Source organism: Ursus maritimus, unplaced genomic scaffold (assembly GCF_017311325.1).
Source record: "Ursus maritimus isolate PB19 unplaced genomic scaffold, ASM1731132v1 scaffold_32, whole genome shotgun sequence".
Classification (NCBI taxonomy): Eukaryota; Metazoa; Chordata; class Mammalia; order Carnivora; family Ursidae; genus Ursus; species Ursus maritimus.
The window spans coordinates 11,244,744-11,262,261 of NW_024425786.1; the positions used below are offsets into that span (position 1 = coordinate 11,244,744).

A 17,518-nucleotide genomic window follows, 5' to 3' on the forward strand; every position below is an offset into this window, starting at 1 on the left:
TACCTAGCAGGAATCCGAAATCTTGGTTTTATTGAAAAGAATTTTGAGAATGACTCCCGATTCCAAGTTCTGGTTCGCAGTGTATTTGAAACAGATGTTTTGAAAGGGTGATTCGTGAACTTAGTGTTAAATGATTTTGTCTGAAGTTTTACTCTCTTTGGAAGCTTATTCTTTCCATCAAAATTCGAGTCATTGAGCACAATCAAAACGGAGGCTCATATCTCAGGAGTTTTTGAAATTTTAATTTGGGGGCACTTAGAGACGTTTCTCTTCTACCCTATTCCATCTTCTTTTCCTTTTGCTGTGGTGTTTGTATGTGTGTTTTGAGACTTTAGTGATGTGATGCAAAGTCACATAGATTCATCATGATCTCTGAAGTTAGGAGATGGTTGACGGAAGGAGTTGTGGTTTACTGTTTTCAAGAGGGCGCTCGGAACAGCGGGTCAGCCAGGTTGTCTTTAAGATGTTCTTTTAGACAGTCACATGTTGCAGATCCTTTTGCCTGCCCCACACCAAAGATGTAAGATGCACTAGAAAACTGCATATAGGATTTCTGTCAACCGACTCTTAGAGCTGTGATTGTAATTAAGTAGTTGGTGCTATGATTGAAGCAAAATCCAGTAGCAATGCAATGGCCCCTGTATTTGCTTTATGGGTGGTAATTGGGAATTTATTCTAAGCTTATAAATCTTTAGGGTCGTGAAGTGGGGTTGATGTGAGGTGGGGGAAGTGATCAATGACAACAGACTCTTCCAGAAAGGCCTCTGCGTGAAGATGGGCCTCATAGACTTCTGTCTGGGCAGTGGCACACTGCTCAGAGGCTTGGCCGCTCAAGTTTCACAGTGCAGAGATTTGGGAATCAGTCCCAGGTGGAGTATAGAGTATCAGGCCGGAAAAGGTTTTATTATAATAGCTTTTTACATATGTATATTTATTTTTAGAAGAAAATTGAATAGGCCTATAGTTGTACATGTATTCTTGTTAGGAGTGCTTTGAATGAATGAGCTGAACCCACTTGCCAAATATCCTTGGCCTTTTTCATCATTTATTTTTCAATGTATAATTGCTTTCAGTTTTTAAAACCTTATTTCCCGTTCCATCATTTGTATGAAAGTGAAGTTGTTGACATTGTTAGGATTTTGAATCATTTTTAAATTTTGCAGTTCTTAAAACACAAAGGGAATTAAGGAACATGACATCAGTGAACTTTCATTGTCAGTTTTATTGAAAGTGCAGAAATTCGGGGCGCCTGGCTTCCTCAGTCGGAAGAACATGCGACTCTTGATCTCAGGGTCGTGAGTTCGAGCCTCTCACATTGGGTGTAGAGATTACTTTAAAAAAAAAAAAAGTTACACTTTTTTTAAAAAGTGAAGAAATTCAAGATAATTTCTCTTAAGATAAAATCATTGTGAACTCCTCCAGTTGCCAACAAAACTGATACTGGTCAGCCATAAACGATAATGGGCCACTTTACTGGACAGCTTCTTTGCCACAACCAGTAATGGACGGTTCTGTGGTCAGCGCTCACCTCCAAGGGTGGTCTCTGTTTATTCACCAGAGAGGAGAAGATTATCCTGTACGACTTCTGCAGTTTTTACCCTAAGTCGATTCACATGTGTAGCAATGTGCTCGGTGACCACACAGCTGTGCCTAGGCTGTAGATTTTGCCCATCGGAGCTGATAAGAATGATTTCCACCTGTACCTGTTTAGGCCTCCAGACATCAGCCAGTAGCCTTCATCCCACAGTCTGGACCTTAGCCATTAACATATAAAGATAACCAGTTGCTTGGCAAAGAGAACGGGGTAGATGGTGGGTGGGTGTTAAAACTGTTCTGCCTTGGAGCCTCTGAAACCTCCCAGAGCTCCTTGTCTCCATATGTACTAACGGAAGACACAACCCATGTGTTTCTTCCCAAAGCATTTCTCCAGCAAGAGAGGGTTGCATAAAAACGGAAAGATGTATGAGACTGTGTGTCACCAATTTTATGATAACTAGTTAAAATGGAATCTTATTCTTCCCTTAGCACAGCTTTCTCTCTCTAGTAAAAGCCATAAAAACTTAGTTGGTTTAACCATCAGCTCATGTGTATATAGACATGTGTGGTTGACAAATATCCTACAGTTAATTTTACATAGACTGAAAAGCAAACAATCTTTGTATCTACAGATATATTCTTCACTTACGGTGGCTTTTATCCCACCATGTATATAAAAACAGCCTTGCAAATAACTGGCCAGGAAAGTTACAGTACATCCTGACTTCCTTTTCCGACCTGTTTGCCGCCTGTAATGAGAGCAAGCGGGGTCGTCGAACTGCGATGTATTTCAAACTTGTCATCACTGGTAACATATCCTAAGAGAAGCTAATTAGATCATGCCTTCCTCCATTCTCTAGCACAAATACCAAAAAGCCAGATTTCTCCTTTGAATTTGGTGACTTAGTATAGTCTGTGGCTGAACTAGAAAGAAAGAAGTTATTAGGAGTTTCCCTTCCCAGAAGATGGAACGTTAACTTTTGTGTTAGGAGTTCCATAAAATAAAAATCGCTTTTTTTCTGAAAGAGTAAAAATTCCAGTTCCTCTTAACAGCAAAGTACACTTGAAGTGTTTCCTTGAGAGCTAGAAATGTAAAATCATGGCATAAGTTCTGTACGTTAGAGGCCTCGCAGTGTTTGTGGGGTGTTCTGAGGAGTTCATTGAATAAATAATTTAGGGGTAAACCTTTGATGTACTTGATTTTTCTCTTGTGCCTTAGTTTCTCCAAATAGCAGAAGCATCGCCTTTTGGTGGGAAATAAAAGTGGAAGTATCGGGCAAGTTTGAAAATGGCCGTCCTTGAGATAGAGGCCATGCATGGAGTGGTCCTAAGACTCACCCTCGTTGTTATTTCAGAATTATCCTGCACCAAATCTCTAGACTTCCCTAGATAGAAGAATTACAATAGGGCTTTTTGCATTGGGAGTACCAAAAAATGGTTTCTAGATGTTTATTATGTTCCTTGTTGCACTATCTGTATTGTGGTGAAGACAGAGTTCGAGAAAATGTGTGTGGTACTGTTGAAGGCTGTACAGTGTGAGTCTTTGAATAAGATTTCATTGATTCATGGGGCGCCTGGCTGGCTCGGTCGTTAGAACATGCAACTCTTGATCTCGGGATTGTGAGTTGGAACCCCACATTGGGGATAGAGTTTACTTTAAAAAAAAAAAAGTGTATTGATTTATTCATCAAACATTAAGTGCCTGTGTGCCCAGTACTGGGGAGCACTGGGGATACAGGGGTGACTAAATCAGATTGGAAGCCTGCCCTCGTGAAGTTCTGTCTAGTAAGGAGACATGAAATAAATTTTAGCTTTAAGAGCAAGATCTGTTTTTGCCTGTTAGCATGGTTTTATTTTCAAAGTCATATTGGAGAGATTTGGTTCAAATTCAGAGGAGATTGGGAAAATCAGGCTCAAAGTGGAATTAGATGCTGTGAGCCTAAAACTGCTCTAAAAAGTTTTTATTTTTTAATAGAGTCAGAAGCCAACAAAAAATGTTCTAACATTTGATAGAAATACTTGAAGAGATCAGCATAAATGCTCCCGGGGGACAGGGGGAAATGGGCAGGACAGAAGCGCAAGTAATTATGGGAGATGATCCCAAAGACGCACCAGTGACAGTCAGCTCTTCCTCCCAGCAGGACACCCTTCCACGCAGGGCAGAGATGTGGAGTGTGCTGCGGCATCCTCCCCGCTGCCCCTTTGAGCGCAGCTGCTCCGGAATACTGACCATCTGGGCCAACAGGACTTAGCAGACAATCTGCAGGAGTTGCTGTTCGAAAGCAGCTGAGTGCAAGACGTGGCAATGGGAATCTAGAGCAGAAAATGCAGCAAGTGACGGGACCGGATGGTGGGCAGGGTGATTTACAAGAGGAGTCAAGGCTCTACCAAATCTTTGACAGGATAGCTCCATCAGAAGGACATTCTTCAACCCGTTATTTAAAATGTCATCATGTATGTTGTAATCCTGAGGCATACAGGTAGAATTTCTGGACCTGAGTACTAGTGACTTCCGAGGCTTACGGTCAGAAAACTCAGAAGTTGTGTATTGGTGACTGGTAATCTAGACCCTCTGGGGGCTATAAAAGGTGAGAGGGCTATAGCTGGTAAGTTTCAGGGCACACTCTTAAGGAATGAAATCTACAGAGAAAATGGTTCAAGGGTGTAGGAGTTAGAGAATGTTTCTTTTACCTAAAAAAGTTAGGCAGATGACAGAAGACCTGGGGTGGGGGCGTAGAACACAAAATTAGAATTTTTACAGAACTGGATTTCTTTAAACACGTACCATAAGAGGGTTCTCATTTAGCCGACGTCGGGAAGGGGCATGCTGGCTATTTTTCCCTGGGAGAATCCATGTCTGATGGGAAACAATTTTGTTTACCAGGAGCTTGCTTTACACACAACGTTGAATGAATGCATCTGTGGCTTAAAGGAAGGAGACCTCTCTCCATCTCCTACCAGAGGCAGTCAGATCAGCCAGTTGGTTTCCAGATTCCTTCAGCCTGAGATTACCTGACGCTGACCAGACTTCTCTTTCTTTCCCTGAAGGCCCCACAGCTTTCTGAGTTTATGCCTCCTGTCTGAGACCTTTCTCTCTGAATGATTATATTCCATTCTCTATTCTCTCGATCATCCTTTTGAAATAGTGATGCACTCAGAGCAGTTCAACGTACTGATTATATTGCTTTCTTCACTGTGCACCAACAATGGACATTGATTTGCTTGTTTTTATTCAAAATCTCGTCTTCATGGCAAGTTGGGCTAATGGCCTTCGCTCTCGTGTAAGGTTTGTTTACCAGTTTTGCAGCCATTTTGGCAAATCTTAGCAAATAGAAACCCTTCTTTTCCCTTTTGTTCTCGCAATTGCTCATGTATTGCTTTTCTGACTTTTCTTTAAGCTTTGAGACTACTGCATCTTTAAAAACTAGGCGGATTGGCAAAATAGGCTTGCCAAAAGCTTAGTCACTCCCATAGTGCTTTGGTTTTGAGAGTTGGGAAAACTCTGAGAACTTAAGAGAACCAAACTCAGGAATCCCACAGTTGGCTGCACTGTGCCCTTGTTTAGGGGCTGGACATAGGACCTGTCTGCAGCTGAGTGAACTAGATGCATTTGGGTTTGAGTTTTTGTCACATACTGAAATGTTAAGTCAGCCCTAAATAATCGAAACACTTTATTTTTCTTTTTTTAATAGGAACTTTCTGAAGAAAAAGTGATGTGTAAATCATTTGATATTTAAGACAATAAAGTTTTTATCATAAGACACTTGTTTGATCCATTTCTTTTAAGTTGAGATGGTTACTTTAGTCCTTGTCTGTCTCCCTATCCCTTTAAATAACCTGTACCCGGGCACCGTGATTTGTAGCCACCTGCCCGTACCTCACAAGAAATGGGTATCTCCAAGCCATTCAAGGTAACTTCCAGATAACCACTGCAGGGGCACGGCCACCTGCTCGTGTCAGAGACGTGCGTCTGTGACTGCATGGGTGGCTGATGTGCAGGGTCAGACATTGTGATAGGGTGTTGGGGGTTAGACCCGCCTCTGGAGCCAGGCCGCTTTGCCACTTGCTGGCTGTGTGCGTTTGGGTTAGTTTCCTAACCTTTCTGTGCCTCCATCTCATCTACAAAATGGGGACCGTGTGGATGGTTGTAGGGTTTAAACGAGTTAATATGTGTAAAGTGCTTAGCACAGCACCTGGCACCATGCTAAGTGCTCATTAGATATTAGCTAGTACTGTGTCACGTAAAGGATTTGAGAATGCTGAATGCAGTTTCTAGAAGTTGGGCAATCCCAACTGTGGGATGTGGCTCCGCCCCATGCAGTCAGTCAGGGTCCTAGGCTGCCAGGGCTCTGCTTTTCTCCCACACATGGCTTCCAAGATTACCTTGGACACCAGCATCCCACTGACATACCAGGAGAAGAGAATGAGGGCTGTTCATGGAAGTTTTTCTACCAGGCCTGGAAATGGTGTGTGTCGCTTTGCTACCCACATTTCCCTGGCTGGAACACAGTACCACGGCCAGACCAAAGTGCAAGGGAGGCTGGGAAACCTAACCTCGTGTGCCCAGGGTGAGTGGTACAGCGAGGTGTCACCTAGCAGTGCTTCAGCTCCCACCCCCAAAAAGATGGCCCCATACAGGCTCTCAGCCGACCTCAGTCCAGAATCTCCCTGCCCTTCAGGTCCTGATTGTGGCTCCTTACGGTCTAGCAAACCGAACTGGAGATAAGTTCTGTGCTCCCACCCACACACAATGTTGACTCAGGGACAGAAAAATAGCAATAACAAATCCCATTCAGAAAAAAGAAGGGGAAATGCAGCCATCGTGAAGGGGTTGGGGGAAGTTCCTCTGCTTAAAATTCGCATGATCTCCTGTGGAAGGAACTCCCTTGTTCTTCGTCCGTGGCCCCACCTGCAGCAGGTGTTCGGTGTGCCTTCCTCGGGAGTTACGCAGCTCTTGGCTTACTGCTCGCACAGGTCTGGGGACTGGGGGTTGTCTGAAGGCTTGGGAAAGAGTCCATGGCTTTTGAACTCTGGATTTGTAGTTTCTTTGGCAAAACAATTTGCTCAGTAACACTTAAGGGGCTTCTGATTATTTGCTCCAGTCAACCCTGCATTGCCAGTAACCACACTCAGGGGTTCTTTCATGTTCACAGTCCTCAGGCATGATTCATTTCTTCGCTTTCTCACTTCCAGTCTGCCCTCAGGGGCATCTGAGTTTATCTCAAATAGGTTCGAATGGGAAAAACATACTATGATTTTTGCTACAGGACTGAGTCTTACTGGGCTTTGGTATTCAAAGCTCATTTCAAACTTAGCTCTTACTATCTGAAGTCCAGAACAAGGAAATTGACTCGAACAACCCTGAATTCAAGGCCCCAAGTTTCTTGGCCCCATTCCTTTTCCAATTCTGCTCGCAACAAGCCAGTTCTTCCCTAAACTTGGGTCTTTCTCATAAAGTCAACACACTAACCTGGCTTTTCAACCTTTCCTTGTAGACCTGAGCTTCAGGCCATGCAGTTAATGTAGCCAACCATCCAAGGTGCCCCAGGAGAGTTCTACCAGGTGTTTCCCCCCCCCCCGGGATAAGAAGCACCTCCATTTTTCCAGCCTCTGTATATCCGTTTCCTTCTTAACCACCAAGACAGGCTCTTCTGTTAGGTTTTTAGGGTGAATAAAATTAGTACGAATTTCTGTATTAAGGTAGGCTAACTGCTGTGAGACACCCAACCCAAATACCAGTAGCTTAACACAACAGAACCTTATTTCTCCTTCACTAACAGCCCACTGTGTGTCCAAGTCAGTGGAGGTAGGAGGACTCTTCACGCTGTTGTTCAGGCAACAGGCTTTGAGCCGCTCCGCCATTTTCGCCGGGCTTCCAAGCTTGCCCCGGCCTTCAACATTCAGCTGGAAAATAATGGAAGAGAGAAGCAAGCTCAAGTGGTTTTTACAGGCCAGACCTGGAAACGGTACCTATCATTTCCCACACAAAATCAGTGAAAACTGGCCACACCTCGCTGAAGGAGAGGCAGAGAAAGGTAGACGAGCTCTGAGCTCAGTAAGAAGAGAGCAGTTAACCCAGTTTTTGTCTCAGAAAGAATATCCATTTTCTAATATCCAGTGGGCCCCCAGAGCCTTGTCTTGATTCCCGTTTATATATTCACAAATTGAGACCCCTCATTCTGAGCTACTGAGAGTGGATTTCTTGTTGAGGGTAACAGGACAATCTCTTTTCTATCCTTAAGCTTGGAAATGTGTGATTTTTTTTTTTTTTTTTAATTTAAGTGACTTGGAGTGCCTGGGTGGCTCATTCTGTTGTGTCCAACTCTTGATTTTGACTCAGGTCATGATCTCATGGTTCATGGGCTCGAGCCCCACGTTGGGCTCCGAGCTCAGCAGGGAGTCTGCTTCTCTCCTCCTTCTCCCTCTGCCCCTCTGCGCACGCTCTGTCTCTGTCTCTCTCAAATAAACCTTAATCTTAAAAAGAAAATATTACCTGACTTAAAATTAACCATTTTGGGGATCCATGAGTAACTTGGAAACACCTTAGGGTGTTGACCAATGTGGAGTCATTGCCTTGTGTGTGGTTTGTGCTGTGGGGCCTTTACTTGAGAGGATTTCAATGTACCTGGAAAAGCTGGTATATATGGGGAGGAGCGTAGACATACCCCGCCTTGTTCTGTTAGACATACCCCCCCTTGTACTTCCTCGCCCATCTAATAAGAATGATGAGAGCAGGGGTGCGTGGGAGGCTCAGTCAGTTAAGACTCTTGGTTTCAGCTCAGGTTGTGATCTCAGGTTCATGGGATTGAGCCCCGAGTCTCTCCCGCTCCCTCTTCCTCTGCCCCTCCCTCCGCTCACACCCTCTCTCTCTCTCTCTCCCTAAAAAATAAATAAAATCTTTAAAAAAAAAAAAAGAATGATGAGAGCAAAGGCTATTTCTAGTTGGAGGTAAGAATTATGTTACCATTTTTCAGGTCTTAATCCTTTGATAATCATTTCATTTGAAATGAAATTTCTGGTACTTGATAGAGTCATAGAAATTGTGGGACATTAGGGGCACCTGGGTGGCACAGCGGTTAAGCGTCTGCCTTCGGCTCAGGGCGTGATCCCGGCGTTATGGGATCGAGCCCCACATCAGGCTCCTCCGCTATGAGCCTGCTTCTTCCTCTCCCACTCCCCCTGCTTGTGTTCCCTCTCTTGCTGGCTGTCTCTCTCTGTCGAATAAATAAATAAAATCTTTAAAAAAAAAAAAAAAGTATCAGGGAAGTAAATGCATTGGAGGGCTGTGACAGGAATCCGTCTATAGCTTGGAGGAGGAAAATGTAAGAAAAGGGTAGGATATTCATTTAAAAGTAGAAATACAAAGAAATACAAAAATAAATGAGTTCAAAAAAGAACATAGTTCTAAATTTCAAAATACGCGGAAAGCAGAGCTTATTACCATCTTACATAAAAGGGCTAAACTGTCACCAGATACTGCTTCCTCGTTCAGAGCCATTAGTGTACTAATGGGATTAACCAACAATACCAACCAATCCTTACATGTGGATTGTGTCCTTAAAAAAAAAAATTAGAGCTAAGGTGGTTTGGTTCCTCCTAGGAAATTACTTAAAGCCAACATTTTCCCTGTTCGACTCCAGGTATCTGAAATTGCAGCGCCTGAGCCAGAACTGCCCCACCCCCACCCCCAATCCTGCTCCTCTCCGTCCTCCCTGGGAAATCAATAGCAACCCGCAGCATCATTCTTCCAGCTGCTGGCTTTAAGACCTTGACTCTTATCCTTCACAGCCTGCGTCCCATCCATCCTAAAGCCTATTGGCTGCACTTCAGAACAGATTCATAATCCAATCATTCCTGGGGGCACCTCCGTTGGTTAAGCCTCCAACTCTTGATTTCCGCTGGGGTCGTGATCTTGGGGTCGTGGGATTGAGCCCCATGTTGGGCTCCGCGCTTTGTGGCTTTGGGCAGAGTCTGCTTGTCCCTCTCCCTCTGCTCCTCCCCTCAACCCCGCTCATACTCTCTCTCTCTCTCTCAAATAAGTGAATAAAATTCAATTTTAAAAAATCCAATCATTTCCAGAGCCCTGGTCCCAGGCCCCATCACCTCTCCCCTGGGTCTCCCTTCTCCTGTCCCTGCCTACCTACAAGTCTTTTTTTTTTTTTTTAAGATTTATTTATGTATTTGTTGGGGAGGGGCAGAAGGAGAGGGAGAATCCTCAAGCAGACCCCCTGCTGAGCAAGAGCCTGTCGTAGGGCTTCATGCCAGGACCCTGAGATCATGACCTGAGCCGAAATCAAGAGTCAGCCACTCAACCAACCGTCACCCATGCGCCCCATCTACATTCTGTTCTTCCTGAGTACAACAGCCAGCACGATTCTGTCAAAGCCAGACCACAGCTCTCCTTAAAACCCTTCAACGTGTCCCCATCCCACTCGGGGTAAAAGCAGAAATCCTCATAATGCCTCCAAGGCCCCTATCCACCTCCCTGCCTCCCCCCCCCCCCCCCCCCCCGCTCCTTTCCTTTCCCTTATCCCTAAACCAGCCTGCCCTCCATATTCCGTGAGCTCACCACAGTCTTGCCCACTTCAGGGCCTCTGTAATGGTTACTTCCTTCCTCTGGAAGGCCCTGTCCTCAGACACCTTCATGGCTTTTTTGCTCACGTCCTTTGGGTCTTTATATAAATATCACCTCCGTAAAGGCCTCCCCTGGCTGGCTACTCTATCTAAAATTCAAGCCACCCATCCCCTTCGCCGTCATTTCCCTTCATTTTTCTCCGTAGCGCTAAGCACTACCCAACATACGGGCATTTCCCCCCTGGTGACTGTCTTTCTCTCCCGTTAGAATGTATGCCCGGGAGGGTAGGGATTTCCGTCTGTCCTTCTCACTGCTACACCCCAGTGCCTAGAACTGTGCCTGGTGCACAGCAGTCACTGTCGTGAGTTAGTAAATCCATCAACACGATTATGCTGCTTCAGCGTCTCATCTCCAAGGTCGCAAGGGGCTGTCCTGTAAGTGGAGTGACGTAGCAGAACTGTGCCTGAGGCCCAGGGAGGTCACTGAGGTCAGTTTGCAGACTTAGGGAGTCCAGCCCAGGATGACTGCTGAGTTTGAGTTCAATGTAAATTTTTTTTTAAGATTTTATTAATTTATCTGACACAGAGAGAGAGAGAGAGAGAGAGCACGAGTATGGGGAAAGGCAGAGGGAGAGGGAGAAGCAGGCTCCCCGCTGAGCAGGGAGCCCGAAGCGGGACTCGATCCCAGGACCCTGGGATCATGACCGAGCCGAAGGCAGATGCTTCACCGACTGAGCCACCCAGGGGTCCCGAGTTTAACGTCAATTTTAAAAGACAGATGACATCCTGGGGTTAGTAAGTTTGCAGGCTTCCATGCGAAGTAGTACTTTTTATTATACCCACATATACAACTAATTTGGGACGTCGGTAAACAGCTCCCCTCAGCTTTTGGTCACGTGGGCTTTGACTATACTTCCTCATCTTTTACCTGCTGCAATGGAAAGGCCCAAATCAGGTGTAGAGAGAGGCAGCTTTCGGGGCACCTGGGCGACTCAGTCAGTGAAGCGGTGAGTCAGTCGGCTCAAGTCATGATCCCAGGGTCGTGGGATCGAGTCCCACGTCTGGCTCCTTGCTCAGAGGGGAGCCCGCTTCTCCCTCTCTCTCTGCCTGCCGCTCCCTCTGCTTGTGCTCTCTCCCTGTAAAAAAAAAATGTAAAAATTTTTAAAAAGAGAGGCAGCTTCCTATTGGGTCCTAGTTCTCTTCGGTCCTTTTACTTCTATGGCCAGCTACAAAGATTTTCAGCTTCCCTACCGGATTAAAAAGTAATCAGAAAATATTGATTCAACAAGCCTTGAATGTCATGTCCCAGACCCTGAGCCGGTGCTGTAAACGGAGCACTGCATGAACGGAGAAAAGGTGTGTCCTTTTGGAAGCGAGCGCTAGAGCAGTCTCTTTGAAGAGTGACAACAAACAAGGTGACAGGTAGTAATAAATTCCACAACAAGAATTTAGTAGCTTTGGGGCCCCTGGGTGGCTCAGTCAGTTTAGCGTCTGCCTTCAGCTCAAGTCACGATCCCAGGTCCTGGGATCGAGTCCCAAGTCAGGATCCCCGCTCAGTGGAGAGCCTGCTTCTCCCTCTCCTTCTGCCGCTCCCCCTGCCCATTCTCTCGCTCTCAGACAACTAAATAAAATCTTTAAAAAAGATTTAGTAGTTTTGCATGCTGGGAAGGACTAGAGGCTGCTTAATGTTGAACAATCAAGGAGATAGTTCTGCGAAGCTAACATTTAAATTGAGACCTGACGAGAAGGGTCCTCCCAGGTGAGGACTTGGGATATATTATATTAGGCTGGGCTGAAGGAACAAAGAGGTCAAACATCTCAATAATTTGTTACAAAAGAAGTTTTTTTTTTTTTTATCTTGATTATATTACAGTCCAAGACAAGTGTTCCTGGTCCATGGGCAGCTCTGCTCCCTGCAGTGATGTAAGGAGACGTGCTACTCACATCTTGTCACTCAGACATCCCCTTCACGTCATCCCACCTGGTGGAAGAAGACGCAGCATGGAGAAGCCACCCGCTTAGAAGCCCAGGCTGAAGTGAATCTCTTTGTTTCTATTCACGTTCCTTTAGAGAGCACTTCATAATATAGCCATCCCTACCACAAAGGAGGCTGGGAGATGTCATCTAGAATGGTGCCCGGCTACCATGCTGTCACTGTGGGGGGGCAGATGTGGGTGACCCGCTGGGCGCCCCTGCCACACCAGGGAAGAGCGTCCCTCGGATGTGAACACACCAGCAGGTTTGAGAAACGGAAGGTTGGCAGGGGCTGGCACACGCCAGGATGAGGAGATGAGTCAGGGAGAGAGTCTGGATCCGATCGGCTATGGCCTTGGCGTATAGGGAAGAGTCTGGATGTCATTCCAGATGCTGCAATGCAAAGATGCTGGAGGCTTTTAAACTAAGAGGTTGAAGGACTTCCCCAATTTTCACCAACCCATCTTGCTGACTGGACGGTCATGAGGAAGGAACTGGATGTTCAACATTTTTAAAAAATAGTTTATTATTATTTTTTAAGTCATCTCTACACCCAACGTGGGGCTAGAACTCACAACTCCGAAACAAGAGTCCTGTGTTCTTCCGACTGAGCCAGCCAGGGACCCCTGAATGGTCAACATTTTAAAATAAAATCAGCTAGGCACACTTGGCTGGCTTAGACAGTGAAGCTTGTGACTCTTGATCTTGGAGTTGTGAGTTCGAGCCCCACGTAGGGTATGGAGATTAGTTAAAAATCTTTTAAAAATAATAATAAAATAAAATCACCTCAACTAAAGCTGCCTTGTTTTATTTAAATTCAATTAATTAACATACAATGTATTATTGGTTTCAGAGGTAGAGGGCAGTGATTCATCAGTGTTATATAACACTCAGTGCTCATTACATCTCGTGCCCTCCTTAATGCCCATCCCCCAGTTACCCCATCTCCCCACCCACTTCCCCTCCAGCAACCCTCAGTTTGTTCCCTATGATTAAGAGTCTCTTATGGTTTGTTTCCCTCTCCGATTTCATCTTACTTTATTTCCCCCCCTTCCCCTATGATCCTCTGTTTTGTTTCTTAAATTCCACATATGAGTGAGATCCTATGATAATTGGCTTTCTCTGATTGACTTTTTTCGCTTAGCATAATACCCTCTAGTTCCATCTATGTCATTGCAAATGACAAGATTTCATTTTTTGATGGCTGAGTAATACTCTATTATATATATATATATAATATATATATATATAATATATATATATATATATATATCACATCTTCTTTATCTATTCATCTGTCGATGGACATCTGGGCTCTTTCCATAGTCAGCTCTTGTGGACACTGCTGCTATGAACACCGGGGCACAGGTGCCCCTTCGGATCACTGCATCTGTATCTTTGGGGTAAATACCCAGTAGCAAAGCTGCCTTGTTTTGATTTACCCAGTCCTAGAGCTGTGGGTTGTCTGCACTTGTGGGTGCTGGAGTTAAACTCTAGGAACCGGAACACTGCTGTGAGGTACAACCAGCCCCCACTATCTCCCCTTCTCAGATGGGGTTCAGCTTCACAAGCCTGATGGTCAAGGAAATATTTCCTCCCTCCTCCAGAAACACAAATGCATTTGCCTTGAGTTAAGGGGTAAGGGAGGAACTAGTCTCTTAAACTATCCTCCACCTCCCCCCCCCAGCTTTAATTTAAATTCCAGTTCGTTAACAGACAGTGTAATGTTAGTTTCAGGTGTACAATACAGTGATTCCACACTGACGGACAACACCCAGTGCCCCTCACAAGTGCCCTCCTAACCCATCACCCATTTAACCCATTCCCCTGTTCCCACCTTTCTATTTTTATTTTTTTAAAGATTTTATTTATTTATTTGACACAGAGAGAGACAGCCAGTGAGAGAGGGAACACAAGCAGGGGGTTTGGGAGAGGAAGAGGCAGGCTCCCAGTGGAGGAGCCTGATGTGGGGCTCGATCCCAGGACTCTGGGATCACACCCTGAGCCGAAGGCAGACGCTTAATGACTGAGCCACCCAAGCACCCCATGTTCCCCCCTTTTTAAAAAATAATCCCGTCCAATGACCTTTGAAGGATGTGGCAGGATAAAGCTGCCAGATTTTTTTCCCAGCTCTTCCGTCTCAGAGGCAGGACACATCTTTGGAAAGAAGAGTAAAGAAGACCTGGTGGGTGGCCAGGTCTGTAGACTCTATGATGTGCCTTCTTACCCTACTTGGTCCCTCACCTGACGGAGTTGAGCAGTGGAAGACAGGTTGGGACAATATTTAAAAGAAGAGGAAGAAAAGTCATTTTTCCTGTGTCATTGATTTGGAAACTAAGCCAGTGATTTGCCCGAGGCCTTAGCATGAGTCAAGTGAGGCTTTTGCCTGCTGATGCCTCAGAGTCTCATGCACTTGCCACATGATCAGAAGTCTTGTGCAATAAATGGATGAGCTTCCGTGACTCCCTATAACAGGATTGATAGGCGTCCTGGGCCTTTTTAGTTTGGTTCTTTTCTGGGTTGCCTTTTTTTTTTTTTTCTTAAGTAACCTCTATACCCAACCTGAGGCTCAACCTCACATCCTCAGGATCAAGAGTCCCGTGCTCTACCGACTGAGCCCGCCAGGTGCCCCCCGAGTTGCCTTGTCTTTGACAGGCAAGGATGAATTCCATAGTTGAGCTCTGGGCGTGGGGCAATTATCTGCACGTGAACACACACTTGGCCCCCTCCTGCTCCCTGCAAGAAGTCTTGTGAGACTAAAATATGCCTCTCTTCTCCCACCCACTTACCCATGCAAACCTCAGGAATTTTTTTTTTTTAGAGATAGATTTATTTATTTATTTGAGAGCATGAGATAGAGAGAGAGAACATGAGTGGGGAGCGGGGGCAGAGGGAGAGGGAGAAGCAGACACCTCATTGAGCAGGGAGCCCGATATGGGACTCTATCCCAGGACCCTGGGATCACGACCTGAGCCGAAGGCAGACGCTTAACGGACTCAGCCACCCAGGCGCTCACCTTAGGAATTTGGTAGGCAGTAAGACTCTATGTTCCTCTAATGTTGTAAAAAGTTGAATGTGCCCATCCCCCAATGTGTGAAGGTGAAAACAGCAGGGCAGAAATGCCACCACCTTCCATCACAGGTAAGTAGCCAAGCAACCCAAACGCCCGTTGAAGCCGTCATATGCCCAAGCCATGAGCAGCCATTTATGGGAAGGCGGTGCCCAGGAGAAGATGCTGCCCAGAAGACACCTTACTGTTTAACAGCAAGGAAGAATCACAAAGCTAGCAGGTTCCACTCTGGGCTGAATGGATTTTCAAGAGCCAGAATTGCGTCTGGCAGGTCAGGGCCTGTAGGCAGCCCAGCCTGGGTGCAGTGGGAAGGGAGCGCAGCAGGGCTATTAGACTGCTCACAAACACCTTGGGACGCGTGACTATTTCTTTCCTCATTCAAAGTAATGAGTCCTCTGTTCTCAGCCTTTTCTCTACCTGCCCAGTGACCGCAGCCTCTTCCGCACCTGTCATTCTGTCCTGGCCTGACTCCTGAACTGTCCTGAACTCAGTACTAATAAGAAATGCCCTCAGTTTAGAGACTCTGCTTCTTTTCCTCAAAGGTTAACCCAAGTCCCTACAGGGTCACCTGCTAGAATAGTGCGAAGAAATGTAAAGGGATCCTTGACTCGGGATGCAAATGGCTTCCCTCATCTGTACAGGAATTGTTGTGTGAGAATACATGAGACGAATGTACGTAAAGCACTTAGCTCAGCGCGTGGCACATAGTCAGCACGCAACACTTACCACCACCATCATCATCGGTATCGAAAACTCTTGACCCAGATCCTGAAGTGGCCATAGAATGCAGTTTCTCAGGTTGTTCTCTTTCCTTTTCTTGACGCATCATTTTGTCCCCCTATCCAGTCACATAAAAACAAAACAATGGGCTCCTGGCTGGTTCAGTCACTGGCGTGTGCAGCTCTTGATCTTGGGGTTGTAAGTTCGAACCCCACATTGGGTGTAGAGATTACCTGAAAATAAAATCTTAAGCAAACAAATAACTACCACCATCTTGGGTCTCTCCTGGGGAAACTAAGGGATGGAGAGGGATCTTTTGGTTGGGTATGGGGTGAGGTCCATCTAGGATAAGCTGTAGAATCAGTGTTTCTTAAGGGTGCTGAGGGGACCAGGTCTGGGAGGCTGGGGGAGGAGTAGCCCGAGCAGAGAAGAGGGAAAATAGGGAGCTGAAGTTGAGAATTGGGGTGTCTTAAGAATAAAAAGGGTACCGATCATTTCGCAATATATACAAATAACGAATCATAACGTTGTGCCCTGAAACTAGTGTTATATATCTCAATTTCATAAAGTGAAAAAAAAAGTATATGGACTTTTTTTTTTTTTTAAGAATAAAAAAGAGGGACTAATGGATGTCTCAGGATATATTTATTTGGGGACCAAATGAGCTAAGCGAGCAGGTAGGTGGCTTTAGGGGAATTTGGAGAGGGGTGTGTGTGTGGATAAGGGGAACTGTTATGTTGGGTTTCAGGGCTGAGGGAGTTGGGGTCCCCAGGGCAGGTAGACCCACTGGAGAATTGGATATGGGTTAAGAATCAGAGTGGGTGTTGGGACCGAAGGGGAAGTGCGGGGGGTGTGTTTTGGAGGTGGGGAGGAGCACCAGAGACCTGAAATGGCCTGAAAGTTTAACACAGGGCCGGGAGGGAAGGAACCTCGAGGGGCTGGCTTCTCTGGGCTGGTGAGGGCCGGGGCAACCAGTGAGCGCCAGAGGGCTGGGGTGTCTGGGTCGGTCCGGGTGGGGGTGCCCGGGTCTCTAGGCTGCCAAAAGCCAGGGGCCCTAGGTCTCTGCGGTGAGGGGAGCCGGTGTCTGTGCATTGAGGGGGGCTCCCGGGATCCCGGGCATGGCAGGGGCCTCTCGGCCAAGGAAAGGGAAGGTACAGGTGGGCTCTGTGGGCTAAGGGGATGTCTCTGGCCGGCGGGGGCGGCGGCTTCTCCAGAGCCCTGAGATCGGGGGGCACCTCCGAGGTCCCCGGCCGGAGGGGGTGGCGGGGCTCGGGGTCGCTGAGGAGCCTCGGGAGGCCTGGGTCTGTGGGCTGGCAAGGGCAGGGGAAGGGGCCCAAGGTCTGCGGGGATCTGGGGGTCCCTGAGGTCTGCGGGCTGAGGGGCTTTCCGCGGCCCCCCGCCCGAGGGGCTGTGAGCCGACAAGGGCCGGGGCTCGGCGGCCGCGGGGTTGTGGGGGTGTCCGGGGTCCCCGGCGTCCCCGGCCGCAGGGGCGGGGGGTCGACGGGCGCCGGGGGGGCCGGGGACGCGAGCCGGAGTGCCGGCGGGTCCCCGGGCGCGGGCGCCCCAGCCCGACCGCCGGCCTTGGCGCCGCCCCGCCTGACATCAGTTCCTGCCGCCGCCGCCGCCGCCGCTGCCGCCGCCGCC

The 17,518-nt window shown here is 46.9% G+C and overlaps 1 long non-coding RNA gene across 1 annotated transcript; it reads right to left on the bottom strand.

Annotated features, from left to right (window-relative positions):
* Positions 1–1,202: 1,202 nt before the first annotated feature.
* On the bottom strand, positions 1,203–17,303 carry LOC121106416. Its single transcript, XR_005839039.1, has 2 exons — positions 15,881–17,303; positions 1,203–7,440 (listed from the first exon to the last, which is right to left on the bottom strand). It is a non-coding gene; the product is annotated as an uncharacterized LOC121106416 (long non-coding RNA).
* Positions 17,304–17,518: the final 215 nt, after the last annotated feature.